This window comes from Saccopteryx bilineata, chromosome 4, assembly GCF_036850765.1.
Source record: "Saccopteryx bilineata isolate mSacBil1 chromosome 4, mSacBil1_pri_phased_curated, whole genome shotgun sequence".
Taxonomy (NCBI): Eukaryota; Metazoa; Chordata; class Mammalia; order Chiroptera; family Emballonuridae; genus Saccopteryx; species Saccopteryx bilineata.
In genome coordinates this window covers 83,626,380-83,645,595 of record NC_089493.1, presented here as the reverse complement: position 1 = coordinate 83,645,595, position 19,216 = coordinate 83,626,380, and the positions used below count along the sequence as shown (strand labels likewise).

General features: G+C 35.4%; 1 protein-coding gene and 1 pseudogene across 1 annotated transcript in view; one reads left to right on the top strand and one right to left on the bottom strand.

Annotated features, from left to right (window-relative positions):
• SPRED1 (sprouty related EVH1 domain containing 1) overlaps window positions 1-19,216 on the top strand; it is a 126,670-nt gene that overhangs the window by 10,100 nt on the left and 97,354 nt on the right. The window lies entirely within an intron of this gene.
• LOC136335063 (large ribosomal subunit protein eL42-like) lies at window positions 18,635-18,951 on the bottom strand (annotated as a pseudogene).

Genomic DNA, 19,216 nt, shown 5'->3' with positions numbered 1-19,216 from the left:
GAAGGTACTATGTTCATGAAATAATGGGTGCTTACTTTCACTTAGCCTGAGGTAGGATTTTTTTTTTGTTTTTTGTTTTGTTTTTTTTAATGTAGAGTTATTTTTTAAAAAGGATTTAACCTGCTGGGAAACTTATATTTCAGCCTAAATGTTAAAAAGCAACTTTTCAGAAAAACTTAAATTTTGAAAATGCTAGTAAGTATAAAATAATATAAATCTATATTGTGAACATTTTCTTCCATTTTCTCAGCAACGATTGAGTAAAGAGTACTTTAAGTGTTGGGCAAAGAACTTGCTGTAGCCAGTCTTTTTGTTTGTTCAGTATCTAATACAATTATTTGGTTATAAAAGGAATATATTTTTAGAGCTTGTTAATGAAAGCAGTTTTAATACCTGAGCACATTTTGGGGATAGAAGTAGATTTGACGTCTCCCCATCATTTTCAGTGGAAAAAGCCATCTTTCTCATTTGATGAATGTAGGAGCTTTCAAATATTGTATGGAGAAGCAAAAATCTACTTTCATGGGAGAGAAGGGAAGATTAAAATTTTTTTCAGTTTATTAAAGAGTCAGATAATTTTTGCAACTGTAATCAAACTAGAATCCCTGTTAATAGACTGGACCTATCAATAAGGATATTAATGATAAGTGAGATAGGCTAGACCTGCTAGTTAGAAGTTCATTGTCTTTTTTTTTAGCGAGTAAGAGAAACTGGAAGGGAAAGAGATGAGAGCATCAACTCATTATTGTGGCACTTTAGTTGTTCATTGACTGCTTTCTCATATGTGCCTTGACCAAGGGGCTCCTGCTGAGCCAGTGATCCCTTGCTCAAGCCAGTGACCATGAAGTCAAGTTAATGAGCCTGCCCTGAAGCCGGGGACATCGGGATTTCGAACCTGGGTTCTCAGTGTCCCAGGCTGATTGATGTACTATCCACTGTGCCACTGCCTAGTCAAGCAGAAGTTCGTTGCTCTTGATTGTATATTAATTTTAATTTGGACAGCTAAAGGTCCGTAAGCTTATGTTTTAGTTCATTTTACAGTCATCAACAACTAAAGCAAAAACTTGTTTATATTTTAATTTAGTTGTATGCCTCCTTATTCTAAAACTATAATTTTTTAATTCAAAAATAACTACCTTACATACATAATTACTGAAACTTGAGTTGGGAATGAATTTGAAGGTAACCTTCAATCAAGATTTTAAATGAACATAAATCAGGAACTAAAAATATGGTTAAAAATTGTATATACTTTTTTCTTGAGGGTTATTCAAGCCAAGAAGAACTTAATTCAGTAAAAATTAACATAGAAGAAAATAAGTTTTAATAAGTATATCAAATTAAGATCCTCTTTAACTCTATATTAGTTAGTATGATCTTTTTTTTTTAAGATTTTATTTATTCATTTTAGAGAAGAAAGAGAGAAAGATGGGGGAGGGGGAGAAGCAGGAAGCACCAACTCCCATATGTGCCTTGACCAGGCAAGCCCAGGGTTTTGAACCTGCAACCTCAGCTTTCCAGGTCACCGCTTTATCCACTGCGCCACCACAGGCCAGACTAGTATGATCATTTTTAAAGGAAGGGGAGAGATAGATGAATGACTGAGACAAGCTAGCTTCTATCCATCCACCTTAGTTTTTGTTAGCAATTTTTCCTAGTGTTGATACTTCAGAGAGAGCAAACTTAGCTTCTAAGTGAGCCAAAAAGAAAGAGAATGTATCTGATATTACATAGACCCTATTGCAGATGAGTCTGAACTTTTATAAGGAGTACTAGGCCTCAGCATACATCAAAAGACTAGTTTGACTTAAAATTATTGGCTCACTTCTAGTCACGTCATTTGTTGTATTGAATATTTTACCTTGTCTCAGATAGATTTAGCTAGGTGGTGGGAAGAAAACGGAAACTGAGCTAAATAGTTTTAGCTGACTGTGATGTTCTGAATGTTTGTGCCCCCAGCCCCACCCCAAAGTCTTATGTTGAAATCCTAACCTAACCCCCCAAGAGGGAGTGTTAGGAGCTGGGGCTTTTGGGAGGTGTTTAATTCATGGAGGTGGAGCCCCCTTGAATAGGATTACAGTTTTACAAAAAGGCTCCAGATAGATCCCTAGCTCCTTCTAGCAGGTGAGGGACACAGCAAAAGGCCTTGGCTATGAACTGGGAAGAAGTCCTTAATCTAACCATGCTGACATCTTGGTATTGGACTTCCAGTCTCCAGAACTGTAAGAGATACATATCTATTGTTTATTTTGACTGTGACAATAACAAATACATCATATCTTTTGATACTGTGTGTATACACACACACAAAACTTTCATAAAATAACTTAGACTTACTGTGTGATGACATAGGCTAACTTTTTTTTTTTTTAATGTTATTTTTTTTATATTCTAGAGAGACAGAAACATCAATCTGTTCCTGACTGGGGATTGAACCCACAACCTTTGCATATCAGGTCCATGCTCCAACAAACTGAGCTATCTGGCCAGGGTGACATAGGCTGACTTTTATATGCCTATTCTGTCCTCTATAAAAACATAATACTGGTCAAGACTCTTGCAGTTAATCTCCTATTCTAAGATTGCAGTATATGGGATGTTGTCTTCTGAGGATGTACTTCCTTATTGGTTCTGAAGATTACATTTGTGTTCAGTTTATTATTTCATGAAATAAGAGAATATTGGAAGTTACAGGATCCTCAGGAGTGCAATTCAAGATCAACTTGTGAGGAATTGCAGGGGCCTTAAGATTTGAGTTGCTTAAACTAGACTATATAGATAAATGTTATTACAGCATTGCTTCTCAGATTTCTTCACTGAAGTGCTCCCGACAATAAGGGAATGCATCTCAAAAGCAGCCTTTAAAAAATATAGAATTATGGCCCTGGCCGGTTGGCTCAGTGGTAGAGCGTCGGTCTGGCGTGCAGAAGTCCCCGGTTTGATTTCTGGCCAGGGCACACAGGAGAAGCACCCATCTGCTTCTCCACCCCTTCCCCTCTCCTTCTTCTCTGTCTCTCTCTTCCCCTCCGACAGCCAAGGCTCCACTGGAGCAAAGATGGCCCGGGCGCTGGGGATGGCTCCTTGGCCTCTGCCCCAGGCGCTAGAGTGGCTCTGGTCACAGCAGAGTGACGCCCCGGAGGGGCAGAGCCTCGCCCCTGGTGGGCGTGCCGGGTGGGTCCCTGTCCGGCGCATGCGGGAGTCTGTCTGACTGTCTCTCCCCGTTTCCGGCTTCAGAAAAATACAGGGGGAAAAAAAAGGTAAAAAATATAGAATTATTTTGAAATCTAGTAAACTATCAAAGATTAATGTGGATATTGCATTCTAATTAATAGGAGTTGTATTTCCATTTTGAAATGCTTTTACTTATTTATATTAGGAAAAATTGGAGGGCTCTTTAATCACAAAATCTTTGCACATTTATATCCTGAAGCTTTATGTGTCCATAGCCCATGTGGCACATTCCTGGGATGAACTTGGACTCTCTTGAGAGAGGCAGCATTTGTTCAGCATCCAGGGCATAATGTTCCTGAGACCAGGGTGTCATTGTATACTGTAATTATAGTGCCTACCATTTTCAAACAGAAAGTGGGAGTATATGGATTCACTAAAGATTAATATAACCTTTTTGAAATATAAAAACAATGTAACCACACTAGGAAATTTGAAAGATGATGGGAAATACCTATAGAAGGAATTTTCTGTTGTGTGCTTATTTTTAATTAAAAGTATTAAAAAGGCAAATATATTTATATAAGGGATCTTAAATTTAAAAGTTTTTGCTTCTACAAAAACTTCAGGTAAATCAGAATATATAGGACAGTGAATTACCTGTGTTGGAATAAGTACTGTTATGCTAATTCCCACTCGAAGATACCTGCAATGCTGTGTGGTAAAGAATACTCAGATTCTCATCTCAGTTTTACCATTTACTTTTGTGACTTAGAGCAGATCTTTTCATTTGTGAGCATTTCTGCTAATGAAGACAGGAATCTTTTCTCATTTGTAAATTTCTTTTGCATGAAATTAAATATAAATGGATTTGTCTATATGAGTTTTAATTTATGTAAAGGGAAAAGGGAGTTTTGAGGATTGAGATAAAAAAGGCAGACAGGTAAAGAAAAGGTTTTAGCAAAACCTTAGGGAAAGAAGGTAAGCTGAGGAAAATGAACCTAGGCCTTAGGTTGAAATGTCTAGGCATGTTTTGGGAGATAAATGAGATCTGTGTAAGGAGTATTAGCTAAATTAAAGGTTATATAACCTGCATGTGAGGACGTTACATAAAATACCTACATAGGAAATCAGTCCAAAAATTTGGGTGCTATATCAGATGAACTGGAAAATGCCCTTTAAAAAATTGTTTGCAACAAAACAAGAAATTCATAAGGATGTTGAGATCCTGAAGGGGGCAGGGAGACCCTGAGCATTTTAAGTGATCAGGGAATTGAAAATGAGAATTCATTATATAAAACCCTTTATATTTAAATGCTACATATTACTGATATTTCCTTTTTTTGGGCATGCTTTCATTATTTTGTTAATGAAGGTAAGGTAATTATAAGAATTTTCATAGACTTATGTTGAAACTGTTTGGTATACAATGAGCACTATATATTTGGCAAAATGCATTCAGGTATGGTCTCAGTCTCTTAACATTATTTTGTATTTACAGCTTTTGAAATCATCAAATTATAAAGGGATTGTAGAACAAGAAACTATATTTTTACTACTAGCTTTTACTGTAATTCATTCTCTCACAGGTCATTCAAAATATTTTTATTTACTAAAAGACATTTTTTTCCTGTTAAAATTTTTCTTGTTTCCATTTGCTACCATTTGGGTCTTATTAGAATTCCTTGATAATTTAAAGTAGAATTCCTTGATAATTTAAAGTCTTATTAGAATTCCTTGATAATTTAAGTAGGTTGCTCAGTTATTTGGCATGTAGTCCCAATGTGCCTGGGTTGTGGGTTTGATCCATGGTCAGGGTGCATGCAGGAGTTAACCAATGAATGCATGAATGGGTGGAAAGGCATTGATGTTTCCCTATCCCTTTTTCTCTAAAACCAATAAATAAATAAATAAATAGATAAATAAATAGATAAGTAAATCAGTACTTCCATTAGAACTTTCTGTGATGATGGAAATGTTCTGTTCTATCCAATATGGTAGCTAATATATGACTTTGTCCAATAAGTACTTGAAATGTAGCGTCAAGGACTGAACTAATTAAAAAAATTATTTTTAAAGATTTTATTTATTGATTTTAGAGAGAAGAGAGGAAGGGGGTGGGGGAAGAGGAATGGGAAGCATCAATTCCTAGTTGCTTCTCCTCTGTGCCTTGACTGGGCAAATCTGAAGTTTTAAGCCAGCAATCTCAGTGTTCCAGGTGGATGGTTTATCTACTGCGCCACCACAGGCCTGGCTGAAAAACTAAATTTTAACCTTTATTTAATTTAAATAGTCACATGCAGCAAGCTAGTGGTTTCTGTAGATAGCACAAATTCTGAGTGTTTCTAATTCTTGAATCCCAGCAAATTTTTGAAAACAATGACATATTTTCTATTCAGTCTTAGCCAATTTTTGAAGAAAGTTCAAACTTTTTAAAATAGGGAATTAGCTTGAAGTAGTGTATCTTTTTTCAAAGTGTGGAACTTGCCCAGGTATGTAAGATAATTTTATTTTTATCACAGACATGGCAATAAATTTAACTGACAAGTGTTTCTTTCTTGGTACTTTGTGCATTTTAAGATGTTTGTGTATGTGTATTTAGTGAGAAAGGAGTAATAGCCCTGGCCGGTTGGCTCAGCGGTAGAGCGTCGGCCTAGCGTGCGGAGGACCCGGGTTCGATTCCCGGCCAGGGCACACAGGAGAAGCGCCCATTTGCTTCTCCACCCCTCCGCCGCGCTTTCCCTCTCTGTCTCTCTCTTCCCCTCCCGCAGCCAAGGCTCCATTGGAGCAAAGATGGCCCGGGCGCTGGGGATGGCTCCTTGGCCTCTGCCCCAGACGCTAGAGTGGCTCTGGTCGCAACATGGCGACGCCCAGGATGGGCAGAGCATCGCCCCCTGGTGGGCAGAGCGTCGCCCCTGGTGGGCGTGCCGGGTGGATCCCGGTTGGGCGCATGCGGGAGTCTGTCTGACTGTCTCTCCCTGTTTCCAGCTTCAGAAAAATGAAAAAAAAAAAAAAAAAAAAAAAAAAGAAAGGAGTAATAGTCATCTCAGCCTCTGATAGAAAAGCCAATACTTTCTGTCTGATTTTTACCATATTAAAAATCTTTGATTACTATGTTGTTTATGGCTTGTGATAGTTTTGTTTTTTAAGTTGACTGTAGTGATTAAAATTTCTCCTTTTTTTTGAGAATATATATGCTACACATAGTAAGGCAGAATATAGAGGAAGGTAGTGAAGGTCAAAACAAAAACAAGTTGGTGACATACCTATCTAGTAGGAAGAGAATTTGAATCAGGAGCCCTGCTGAGCCACTAGTTTGCTAAAGAGGACTGTTTATGTGAGGTTTCTGCTTTGACAAAAAGGGAAAGGAAGTTGGTTTAGAGTGAGAAGCAATTTTAAACCTTCAGATATGTTTTATTCTGTAATAACTTCTGCTAGATCATAGCATTTTGGATGGTAGCTAACATGTATTAAGCATTTTGCTTATGTTATATATGAATTATTTTATTTAATCCTTCACTTCAAAACAGATTGTACTTAACCTCAATCTTTTAATCTTTTTTTTTAAAGAAACCTCTAGTGCACCAGTTATAAAATAAGTCACAGTTGTACAACATGGGAATATAGTCAGTAATATCATAATAACTATATATGGTGGTAGGGTTATTATAATCACTTTATAAGTATATAAATGTTGGCCCTGGCCGGTTGGCTCAGTGGTAGAGCATTGACCTGGCGTGCAGGAATCCCGGGTTCGATTCCGGCCAGAGCACACAAGAGAAGCACCCATCTGCTTCTCCATCCCTCCCCCTCTCCTTCCTCTCTCTCTCTTCCCTTCCTGCAGCCAAGGCTCCATTGGAGCAAAGTTGGCCCGGGCACTGAGGATGGCTCTGTGGCCTCTACCTCAGGCGGTAGAATGGCTCTGATTGTGGCAGAGCACGCCCCAGATGGGCAGAGCATCGCCCCCTGGTGGGTATGCCAGGTGGATCCCGGTTGGGCGCATGTGGGAGTCTGCCTGACTGCCTCCCCGTTTCCAACCTCAGAAAAATACAAAGGAAAAAAAAAGTATATAAATGTTAAGTCAGTGTGTTTTGTACACCTAAAACTAATATATTTTATGTCAGCTATAAATTAAAAATATCCTATGGTGCGCAGAACTGGATTAATCTTCATCTTAGTTCATGCTGTCATCATTGGTCTATATGGACCTCTGAAGTCTGTTTTAGTATTTTATTTACTTAACAGATACCCAGTCACAGTACAGTCCAAGAATCAGGACCTTAGTGATAACTAACATCTACTTAATGTGCATTTCTCATTCCCTTGACTTCTTAGAGGTTACGTACTCTGAGTTGTGTGGTTACCATTCCCTTTCTATTAAAAATAAAACGTTTTATCACATACATGTATGCCTAAACAGTTGTCTGAATGTTTAAATATATTTGAACTCTATAAAAGAAATATATTTACTTATACGTATGTCAACTCCTGGAACTTGATTTTTTTTTTCTCAATACGTTAATTACAAAGGTGTATTCCTTTATTTGGTATACTTTTTTTATCCATTTGCACTACCATATGCTGTTCCATTGTGTGAAGTTACCACTCTCTTGTTTAAGGGTATTTGAATTATTTCTAGGTATTTGCTATTATGAACATTATTTCTGTGAACATTTTTATAATATGCTTCTGATACATATGTGCTAAATGTTCTCTTGAATATATATTTGGGAGTAAAATAGTTGGATTGCAAGACATTGTGAATTTTCAAGTTTATAAGATAATGCCAAATGTGTCCCAACATAATTGCAATTTGTACTCCTACTAGTAATGTAAGAGAATGGGTATAAAATTGTACTTTATGGCGGTTTTGATTTGTGTTTTCTATGAGATAGTGGCTTTTGCCAAAATTTTTTTGAGTGTTTACTTTGTTCTAGATACTGTTCTCAATACTTTACATGAATTAATAAATTCTTTTAATGCCACATCATCCCTTTAGGGTAGATACTGTTACATCCATTTATAGATGAAGAAATTGAGGCTGTAAGGTTAAGCTAGTAAATAAGAGAATTAGGATTCATACTTAGGCCGCAGAATATAGCCTCTTTATTAATGTTATATTAATGCTTGTATGTCCACTCATATTCTTTTTATCCCTCACCAATTTCTTGGCCTTTTTGTGCTTGTCATGCTTAGTGTTGGTTATTCCATTCTTATATTATTATGTGTTAGTATTGTCCATTGGGTGGTCTTTCTTTAAAAAGCAATCTCTTATAAAACCGTAGTTTTCTCATTGCTGGAATGAATCTAATGGCTCAAGATGATTTCTAGCAGTTTAGGTTCTAGTATTTTGTAATTGACCTACTCTCCTAGACAGTTATTTTCAGAATAATCTGTTATTTGTGTTTTCTCTTTTTTTTAGCATTAAAATTTGAAATAGTTTTGTATGCTTTATTTGTATAATTACATTTGAATTTAATTTTTTTTTTAAAAATAGACTATTTTAAATGTATTAAGTAGTTAAAAATTTTTGGAGTGGATTTTAATTTATACTGATCTCCACATAAGCTTTTGTACATATATCATAAACTGAATGAAATTTTTTCCTTTAACATTTATAGGCAGTGTCCTTGAAATAGTTCATTATTAAGCCAGTCGTCTTTATCAACTGCTAGATGCTCAATAAATGTTTTTTGTTTTACCTTTTAGGTACTGAGTTTTTAAAGGTAAAATACTACTTTAATGTAATTCTAGTGTAAATGAGATTTTATTTGCTTAATATCATGGAATGACAGTGCTAGACCCAGTAATAAACATCTAATTATCCGTATTTCTTGCCAAAGTAGAGTATTGATATGAACTAATATTAAAATGTTGAGGTTCTTTAAAAATATAGTGTTTAGGCCTTTTCCTTAGACAAAAGTCTTCTGATTCATATCCATTATGTGTATGCTGCATAGTTTAGTAGTAGTTAAATGTTTCAGTACACTGGGCACAAAAGGATCAATCCCACTGTGTGCTGAAATGGTTAGCTGTTACAGTAACCAAACAGATAGAGATTAGGATGTTCCAGTATTTCTTATTAGTCAAATTGAGTCTGTTTCCTTGGTTTTACATTGCTCTTAGGTTTGGCAGTCATTAATGTTGATACTGAATGAAATAGCTACAACAGACATGTATTGAGCATTTATTATATGCCAGAGAAAGGATTGGAACATTTTTGAGGTTTACTATGTTTCAGGTGTTCAGAGGGTAGGCTTTGGGGATTTAGATGAATCTTTGCATCTTTACCCTAAAGGAGTTCTCAGTTTGATATTAGAATCAAATGATAGGTTCTTTGGTAATGAAGGACTTGGAAACATTGATTTTCCACTAGGGGAAAAGACAGTTTTTTTCAGAAGAGAGAAACTATTGAAAGTAAAAATGACTATATTTTGAAGAGGCAACTTTCTGAGTTATACTTGACTTCACTTATAGTTTAGCAGTGTAATGATCTGATAAAGTAGATATATTCTTAACTGTCTTGGATTTGCCGTTTTTCTCCATGTATAAGACACACCCTTTTCCAAAACATTTGGGGTCTAAAAACTGAGTGTATCTTATACAGTAGTTGTAGCATTTCAAGAGCCATAGATGGAACTGAGGACAAAGCAATAAATGAAGATAATGATTTGTCATCAGACACAGATGAGGACAAGCTAATGGATGGGAGTTTTGACAGTGATGAGGAGTTGTATGAATTTTATGATGAATAAAACTTAAGTTCAGTAACTTCATGTAATACATTTTCCCCCAAAATTTTGGGCCCCAAATTTAAGGTACGTCTTATACATGGGAGCGTAATACGGTACTTTGAAGTTTCTATGGCAAAGTAGATTCTGTAAGAAAGGTGAAAGGTTTAGTGTCAACAACGTAGAGCTAAGGATCAGGTGAATATTGTGAACCAAGTAACTTTTAGCCCTTATGTATTGTAAATAAAATTTTACATATGAATATTATTTATGGGATGTGTATGACTTTAATCTTTTTTTTAGATTATTTTTTCCACTAAGTAAAAGCTTTAAAATGAGTAATTCATAGCTAGTTAGCCCAGTTAAAATAGGCTGTAGTATAAGGGTATGGGATGTGTCTTTCCAAGTCACATAAACAGCCCAAACAGCATAGATTTCTGATTGGAAAACCAAGGAGCATTTTAGGTGAAGGACATGCTGTGGTTCCAAACACCACAAATTAATGATCATAAACTTAATAAACTATAATTTTTCTCTTTCCTCAATTATTTGTGCTACAATTTGTAGATTTTTATGGGTAAGAGGTCAGAGTAGGTACAGTGAAGAGATTATATGAACATGCTGGTCTGTCATTGCTTCTTACCAGCCTCGGTAGTCCTGAGAATTTTTTCACTATTATATACTAAAGAGCTGTCATTCAAAGATATGTGGCAGTTATTGGTTAAATAAGTGTAAGCTAGTCTTTCTCATATTGTTGTGTTGATTGAGAAAATTCATATGTATATGTATGTATATATGTATATATGTATATATATATATTCATTTTCACTTTGAAATAATTTTAGATCTGTATAAAAGTAGGAAAAATGTACAGAGTACCCATATATTCTTCATCCAGCTTTCCAAAATGTTCACCTCTTAATAACATAGCTAATTCAGGAAATTAACATTGATATAATATTATCTACTGAACTTATTCAAGTTTCATCAGTTCCACTAATGTCCTTTCTGTAGTTCAGTATTACATATTGTATTAAGTATTTGTGTATCCTTAATATTCTTTAATGTAAAACAGCTCTTCAGTTTTTCTTTCATAACCCTGAAAACTTGAAGATGGCTAGGTATTTTGAAGAATGTTTCTCAGTTTGGGTTTGTCTGATGCTCACTCTTGATTAAATTCAAGTTAAGCATTTTTAGCAACAAAACTAGAGAGCGATGGTGTCCTTAGCCATCAAATCAGGAGGTCCATGCTGTTGATATATCTCATAATGGTGATAGGAACTTTCATCATTTGGATAAGATGGTTTCTCAACTGTTAAATTTTCTTTGTAATAAGTACCTTCTGAGTAGAGATACTTTGAGACTATGTAAACATCTCATTTCCTATTATATACTTGCCCTCTAGTTTTAACATTTGTTGGTGATTGTTGCCTGCAACAGTTGTGGTATTTGCCAAATGGTGATTTTCTGCCTTTATCATTCCTTCCACTTTTATTAATTGTAATTCTATAGACAAGCTTTCTCTTCTCCCACATTTATTTATTTAAGTATTATCTGTTGGAATGCATTATAATCTTTTGCTGTTGTCATTTTGATACTCTGTTGTTCCAGATTAGGCTATTGAGAGCCCATCAAATTGACTTCTGTATCCTTTTGACATGTTCTTTCATTTTTGGAGCTCTTCCATTTTGGTTTCACATGATGTTCAAGGCTCATCTCAGATTTACCCTGCCCCAGCTTTAGTCACCCCATTTATCCAAGTAATTCTGTTTCCATTTATTAGAAATTATATTTAGAAACTATTATTCAAATTGTTAGGTGTGCTCATTGGCATTAGGGTAATACTGGTGGTACTAACCTTATTTTATATATGAAGAAAACTAAACTGAAGGTTTAAAGATTTTTCTTATAACACCCAGATAAAAGCAATAGAGTTGGTACATACATATAAACCTTCTCAGTCCAAAGTTCAGGTTTTCTACTTATTCTCCATAGTATTTTTTCCTTACACTTGCCCTTTTAAATCAATTTTGTTATTTATCTTATCTGGCAAGGAAAGGACATAATGTAATTCTAACACTCAAGATGATTATTTGCTAATAACAGGTATAGCTATTTCAAAGCAGAAAAGTCAATGCAATTCCAAAAACATTTATTATATACATGCTATGGGTAATGTAGTATACTAGACATTGGTGGAATGTGAATATATATGCATATGTATTTGGGGGGCATTATGCTGATAATGTTTTTTGTTTACTGTCTCTTCTTTTCCCCTCTACATAGTTAAGCGGTAGGGGTAGGTGGTACGGCTATTGTAAATTAATTCAGTATCCATGAATTCAAGAAGGTTAGAGATTTACATATTTTAATATATATTACATAAATGTATGTGGTATTTAGAATTACACATATTCATGTGCTTCTTAAGTACAGTTATTTCATAATTTCAGTAATATTATATAACCATTAAATAATACATGTTTAGTAAACACACTTAACCACTTAATACTTTTGCTTTTATTTTCACAATAGCCTTTTTTCTTTTTTTTGGTGGATGTAGAGGAGAAAGACACATGGTAGGAAGTGTCAGAGCATGAACTGTGTAAATTAGATCATGACAAAGATTAGGACTTGGCCTTTTTTCTATATATTTTAATTTTAATTATTGAATTTAGTGATAGAGAAAGGGAGGGAGAAAGAAAGACAGGAACATAGATCTGTTCCTGTGTGTGCCCTGACTGGGAATCAAACTGGCAACCTCTGTGCTTCGGATGATGTGCAAGCTATCTGGCCAGGGCCACAATAGCTTCTTGGGTGGATTTTATAAGTTTCTTTGCTCATAAATCAGATGAGCAAAGAGATTTAAGTAACGTGCCTAAGATCATAAGGCTTAATAAATGTCATAAGGGGTATTTAAATCCAGTTTTTATACTACCTACTATGTGAAGTACTGTTTCTGTTATATATTTTTGTTTAGGCTTTTAGAGTGTTTCTCTGAGGAAGGGGGTGTCATAATTATGGAATCTTGTTTGTTCAGTAGATGCTATGAGCTTACATTTTACACTTACAACATTAGAGAATATTCTTTTGCATAAATGAAGTTGGAGGTAGAGAGCAACTTTTTTTCCCTTTCTTGTTAAGCTAGTTAAATTGCAGAGCAGAACCTAGAACAACTTGGGTTTTAAATCCTTGCTCAGTTACTTACAAGTGATGCAAGTCACTTTTAACTTCTTGAAACATTAGTTTCCCCATCTGTAATATCAGTAACACCATTTTACAGTATTATAACTTAAAACCAAGTACCCAGAGTAGTAAGAGCTAGATAAATATTTACTATTAAATGCTTATTATTAGAATTTGGATTGCTTCATTTCGTTTTAGATAGTTTTATTGTTTGTGATTATAAAAGGGGAAAATAAAGGTAACCTTTAAAGGCTAGGGGATAGCCATGATGCCATCATGTTGTAAATATTTCCAGCTTTTATTTAAAGGCATAATAATATAATTTTATCTTTTTATTTTTCCAAAACTGAGTCTTTGGGATTTGGCCTCTTACCGTGAGTTAAATATGTAGCTCTTAAACAGGGTTTTGAGCAAGAGTCCTGTGACTTGACCAGCTCCTACTATTGCCATCATCTCCCTTTAGAGTAGTACATTTGTTACAATTGATTAACCTACATCAGTATCACCCAGGGTCTGTAGTTTACATTTGGGTTTACTCTTGGCGTTGTGTATTCTTTGGGTTTGGACAAATGAACAATGCTATGTATCCACCATTATAGTATTGTATAGAGTAGTTTCACTGCCTTAGAAATCCTCTGTGCTGTTACTCATCCCTGCCTGACCAAACCCCTAGCAGTTGCTGATCTTTTTACTGTTTGTGTCTTTTCCAAAATGTCATTTAGTTGGAATTAATTATATAGTGTGTAGCCTTTCAAACTGGCTTCATTCAATTAGCAGTATACATTTAAGATTCCTCCTTGTTTTTTCATAGCTTGATAACTCAGTTCTTTTTAGTGATAATATTCCTATGTCTTAGTGTACCACAGTTTATCCATTTATTTACAGAAAGACATCTTGTTTGCTTCCAAGTTTTGGCAAATATGAATAAAGCAGCCATTAACATCTGTGTGCAGATTTTTATGTAAACATAAGTTTTCTGCTCCTTTGGGTGAATACCAAGGAATGCTATTTATGTCTTATATGGTAAGAGTGTGTTTAATTTTGTAAGAAACCAATAAGCTGTCATTCAGAGTGGCTGTACCATTTTGCATTATCACAAGCAATGAAAGAGAGTTGCTGCTGCTTCACATCCTTACCAGCATTTGATGTTACCAATGTTCTTTAGATTTGCCATTCTATTAGGTGTTTAGAGGAATCTCCTTGTTTTGAGATGGCATGTGATATGGAAAATCTTGACATGTTTATTTGCCAACTGTGTATCATCTTTGGTATTAAAGTCTTTGGCTCCATTTTCTTTTTTTTTTTTTTTTTTAATTTTTCATTTTTCTGAAGCTGGAAACGGGGAGAGACAGTCAGACAGACTCCCGCATGCGCCCGACCGGGATCCACCCGGCACGCCCACCAGGGGCGACGCTCTGCCCACCAGGGGGCGATGCTCTGCCCATCCTGGGCGTCGCCATGTTGCGACCAGAGCCACTCTAGCGCCTGAGGCAGAGGCCACAGAGCCATCCCCAGCGCCCGGGCCATCTTTGCTCCAATGGAGCCTTGGCTGCGGGAGGGGAAGAGAGAGACAGAGAGGAAAGTGCGGCGGAGGGGTGGAGAAGCAAATGGGCGCTTCTCCTGTGTGCCCTGGCCGGGAATCGAACCCGGGTCCTCCGCACGCTAGGCCGACGCTCTACCGCTGAGCCAACCGGCCAGGGCGGTTCCATTTTCAATCATATTGTTTCCTTATTGTTGAGCTTTAAGAATTTTGTGTATATTTTAGATAATAATTCTTTATCATATATCTTTTGCAAATATTTTCCCCCAAACTATGGCCTGTCTTTCCATTCTCTTGACAGTATCTTTTGCAGAGCATAATATTTTAATTTTAATGAAGTCTAGCTCATAAATTCTTTATTTCATGTATCATGCCTTTAGTGTTATATGTAAAAGTCATTGCTGAACCCAAGGCCCTATATATAGATTTTTCTCCTCTTATCCTCTAGGAGTTTTATAGTTTTGTGTTTTACATTTGAGGTTGATTCATTTTGAGTTAATTTTTGTGAAGGTTATATGGTCTATATCTACATTCATTTTTTTGGTATGTGGCTGTACAGTTGTTCCAGCACCATTTGTTAAAATGAGTATCTTTGCTATATTGTATTGCCTTTTTTCCTTTTTCAAAGGACAGATCAGTTGACTATGAGTGTTTTTTGTATAGGACTCTCTATATTGCTCCATTGAGCAATATATTTGTCTAGTCTTCCAATACCACACTGTCTTGATAACTGTAAATTTAAACTAAGTCTTGAAACCAGGTAGTATAAGTCTTCCAACTTGTTCTCTATCAATACTGTGTCGACTATTCTGGTCATTTGCTTTGTATATAAACATTAGAATCAGTTTGTAGATATACACTAAATAATTTGCTGTAATTTTCTTGGGATTTCATTGAATTTATAGACCAAGTTGAGAAGAGCTGACATCTTGACGATATTGAGTCTTTTATCCATGAATATTAAGTATCTCTTCATTTATTTAGTCCTTTGATTTCTGTTATTAGAGATTTATAGTTTTTATAGATCTTATACATATTTTGTTAGATTTCTACTTATATATTTCATTTGGGGGGTACTAATGCAAATAACATTGTTTTTCATTTTAAATTCCAGTTGTTAATTACAAGAATATAGAAAAGTGATTGGCTTTCATATATTAACCTTGTAACCTGCAACCATGCTGTAATAGCTTACTAGTTCCAGGAGTTTTTAACATAAGCTCTTTCAGATTTTCTAAATTAGTGATCTTATATCTGGGAACAAGGCAGTTTTATTTCTTCTCAATTTATATACTTTATTTATTTATTTGCATTAACTAGAAATTTAAATCCAGTGTTGGGAAATATATCTACTTTTATGTTTTGTTTTGTTTTATTGCATTGGTTAGCATCTCCAATATGTTGTTGAAAAACTGGTAAGAGGGAACTCCCTTGCCTTGTTCCTGATCTTAGTGGTAAAGTTTCTAATTTCTCACATTAAACATGTTAGCCATAGGTGGTTTTTTTCATACTCTTTTTCAAGATATTACCTACCTACTTTACTGACAGTTTCATTGTGAATGGGTGTTGGATTTTGTCTAACGCTTTGTTTGCACCTGTTGACAAAATGTTTTGTTTTAACTCGTTGATGGTGATAGGTTACATTAATTGATTATTTATTAATGGTGAACCAGATTTGCATACCTGGGATAAATCCCACCTGATTTGTGATATTTTTTTTTACACATTGTTATGTTTAGTTACAGTTAACATATCTTGTTGAAAATTTTTGCATCTATCTTCATGAAAGATATTCATCTGAAGTTTTTTTCCCTTTTGACATGTTCTTGCAATGTTTCATCTGGTTTTTATATTAGGCTAGTACTAGTCTCACTGAATGAGTTAAGTATTTCTTCTGTTTCTGTTTTCTGAAAGAGATTGTAGAAAATTGGTATAATTTCTTCTTTAAATGTTTGGGAGAATTCATCAGTGAACCCAAGTGAACCTGGGGCTTTCTGCTTTGGAAGGTTATTGTAATTATTGAATAAAATTTTAAAATAAATATATAGTCCTCTTCAGATTGTCTGTTTCTTTTTTTGTGAGTTTTGTTTTCTTTCAAGGAATTGATATATTCCATGTAGTTTATCAAATTTGTCAACATTGCATTTTTCATAGTATTTTATTATTTCTTTAACATCTTTGAGATCTGTAGTAATGTCTCCATTTTTATTTCTGAAATAAGTAATTTGTATTTTCTCCATTTTTTTCCTAGTTAGCATTGGTAGACTTTATTGAACTTTGCAAAGAACCAGCTTTTGGTGGTGTTGATTTTTCTCTGTTTTTTTGTATTCTGTATTCAGTTTCATTGATTTCTGTTCTAATGATGTTTCATATATGTACACACACATACATGTTTACATAAACATACATATTGGGATATATTGTTATTATTATTTTTTTTTACTTTTTTAAAAATTTTATTTATTTATTTATTTATTTATTTTTTACAGAGACAGAGAGTGAGTCAGAGAGGGATAGACAGGGACAGACAGACAGGAATGGAGAGAAATGAGAAGCATCAATCATTAGTTTTTCATTGCATGTTGCAACACCTTAGTTGTTTATTGATTGCTTTCTCATACGTGCCTTGACCACAGGCCTTCAGCAGACCGAGTAACCCCTTGCTGGAGCCAGCGACCTTGTGTTCAAGCTGGTGGGCTTTTGCTCAAACCAGATGAGCACGCGCTCAAGCTGGTGACCTTGGGGTCTCGAACCTGGGTCCTCTGCATCCCAGTCCGACGCTCTATCCACTGTGCCATCGCCTGGTCAGGCTATTTTTTAACAAACTATTGTTTGTTAGCTCAGTTAAGAATGAGGAAAGTAAAAGGTTTTATTTTATCTTCACTATTACCTCTTGTACTTTCTTTCTTTCTTTATGTAGATCCAGGATCTTGACCTGTATGATTTTTCTTGTCTAAAGAACTTACTTATATATATTAGCATTTCTTGTGAGACAGGTGTACTGGCAACACATTCCCCCAATTTTTATTTGCTTAAGAAAATCTTTATACTCCTTCACTTTGGAAGGATACTTTTGTGGGATATGAAATTCCAGTTTGGTGGATATTTTTTCTGTCAGCCCTTTAAATATTTTACTCTAATCTCTTCTTGCTTGCATGTTTTACAAGGAGAAGTCAAATGTAGTTCTTATCTTTGCTCCTTTACATATAAGGTGTTTTTCCCCCTCTGGCTTTTTTCAGGGTTTTTCCTTTATTTTATTTTTTTTCCTGTATAGTTTGAAAATATTATGCTTAGATATACTTTTTTGTGTGTGTGTGTTTATCTTGCTTGGTTTTTTCTGAGCTTCCTGGATCTGTGGCTTGGTATCTGACATTAATTTGGGTAAATTCTTAGTTCTTAATGTTTCAAATATTTCTTCTCTCTCTCTTCTTCTAGTGTATTTCCATTACATGTATGCTACACATTTTTTTAGTAGTCCCACGGTTCTTAGATAGTCTGTTTTGGGTTTTTGTTTTTGAAGCCTTTTTTCTCTTTGCTTTTTCGTCTTAGAGGTCTCCATTGAGCTATCCATAAGTTAGAAATAGTTCCTTAGCTGTATTGTCTGTTAATGAGCCCATCAAAGACATTTTCCATTTAGGTTTCAGTGTTTTTGATCTCAATAGAATTTCTTTTGGGTTCTTTCTCAGGATTCCCATCTCTACTTTCATTGCTCATCTGTTCTTGCATGCTGTTTACTTTATCCATTAGAGTTCTTAGTATATTAATCATAGTTGTTTTAAATTCTTCCTTTCTACATTTCTGTCATATCTGATGCTGTCCCTTAAATTGTGTGTGGGTTCTTTGTTTTTGCAGTTTACTATGCCTTAGAATTTTTTCCTTCCTTCCTTCCTTTCCTTCCTTCCTTCCTTCCTTTTTTCCTCCCTCCCTTTTCACTGCATTTATTTTCATACAAGTAATTTTCTATCACTGCAACATTTTTCTCTCAAAAAGAAAACAAAAATCCCAAAAGTTAGAACTGGATCACTTGGCCCTCTCTCCTATCTCCTCCCAGTTTCAAAATGCTTGCATCTCTTGATGGCCAACATCCTCTTGGATCTGCAGTTGGCTCAACACATTGAAGCGTCAGCATTATCTTCTTTGTTGTTTTAGCCTTCTTCTGGAAAATCAGCTTGGTCTGCCCACTGTAGCCACTCTGCTTCTGATCATAGCGCTCCTTTCCCAGGGTGACTGGCAATTCTTTCCCTTATTATACTGGATCACTTTGTGAGGCTGATGCTTTCCACACTTCTTACATAAAGCCCTTCAGGTTTTAGGCACATTGACCATCTTTGCAGTAGAACTATCTACACAAAGGAAACTCAGGAAACACTGCATTCACATACCTCACCTCGCTCTGCTCTCACCTCGCTCTGCTCTCACCTAGCCGGAAATTTGTAATCTTTTCTTGATGCCCAGACTTGATGTACTGGTTAAAAGGAACTGCTACAAATAGGCCTTTAATAATGTGTAGTGGTAGTGTGGGGGTGTGGGAAATCCTTCATAGTCCTATTATTAAATCTTTTTCCCCTTCCTCAGCTTCATTGAGGTATGA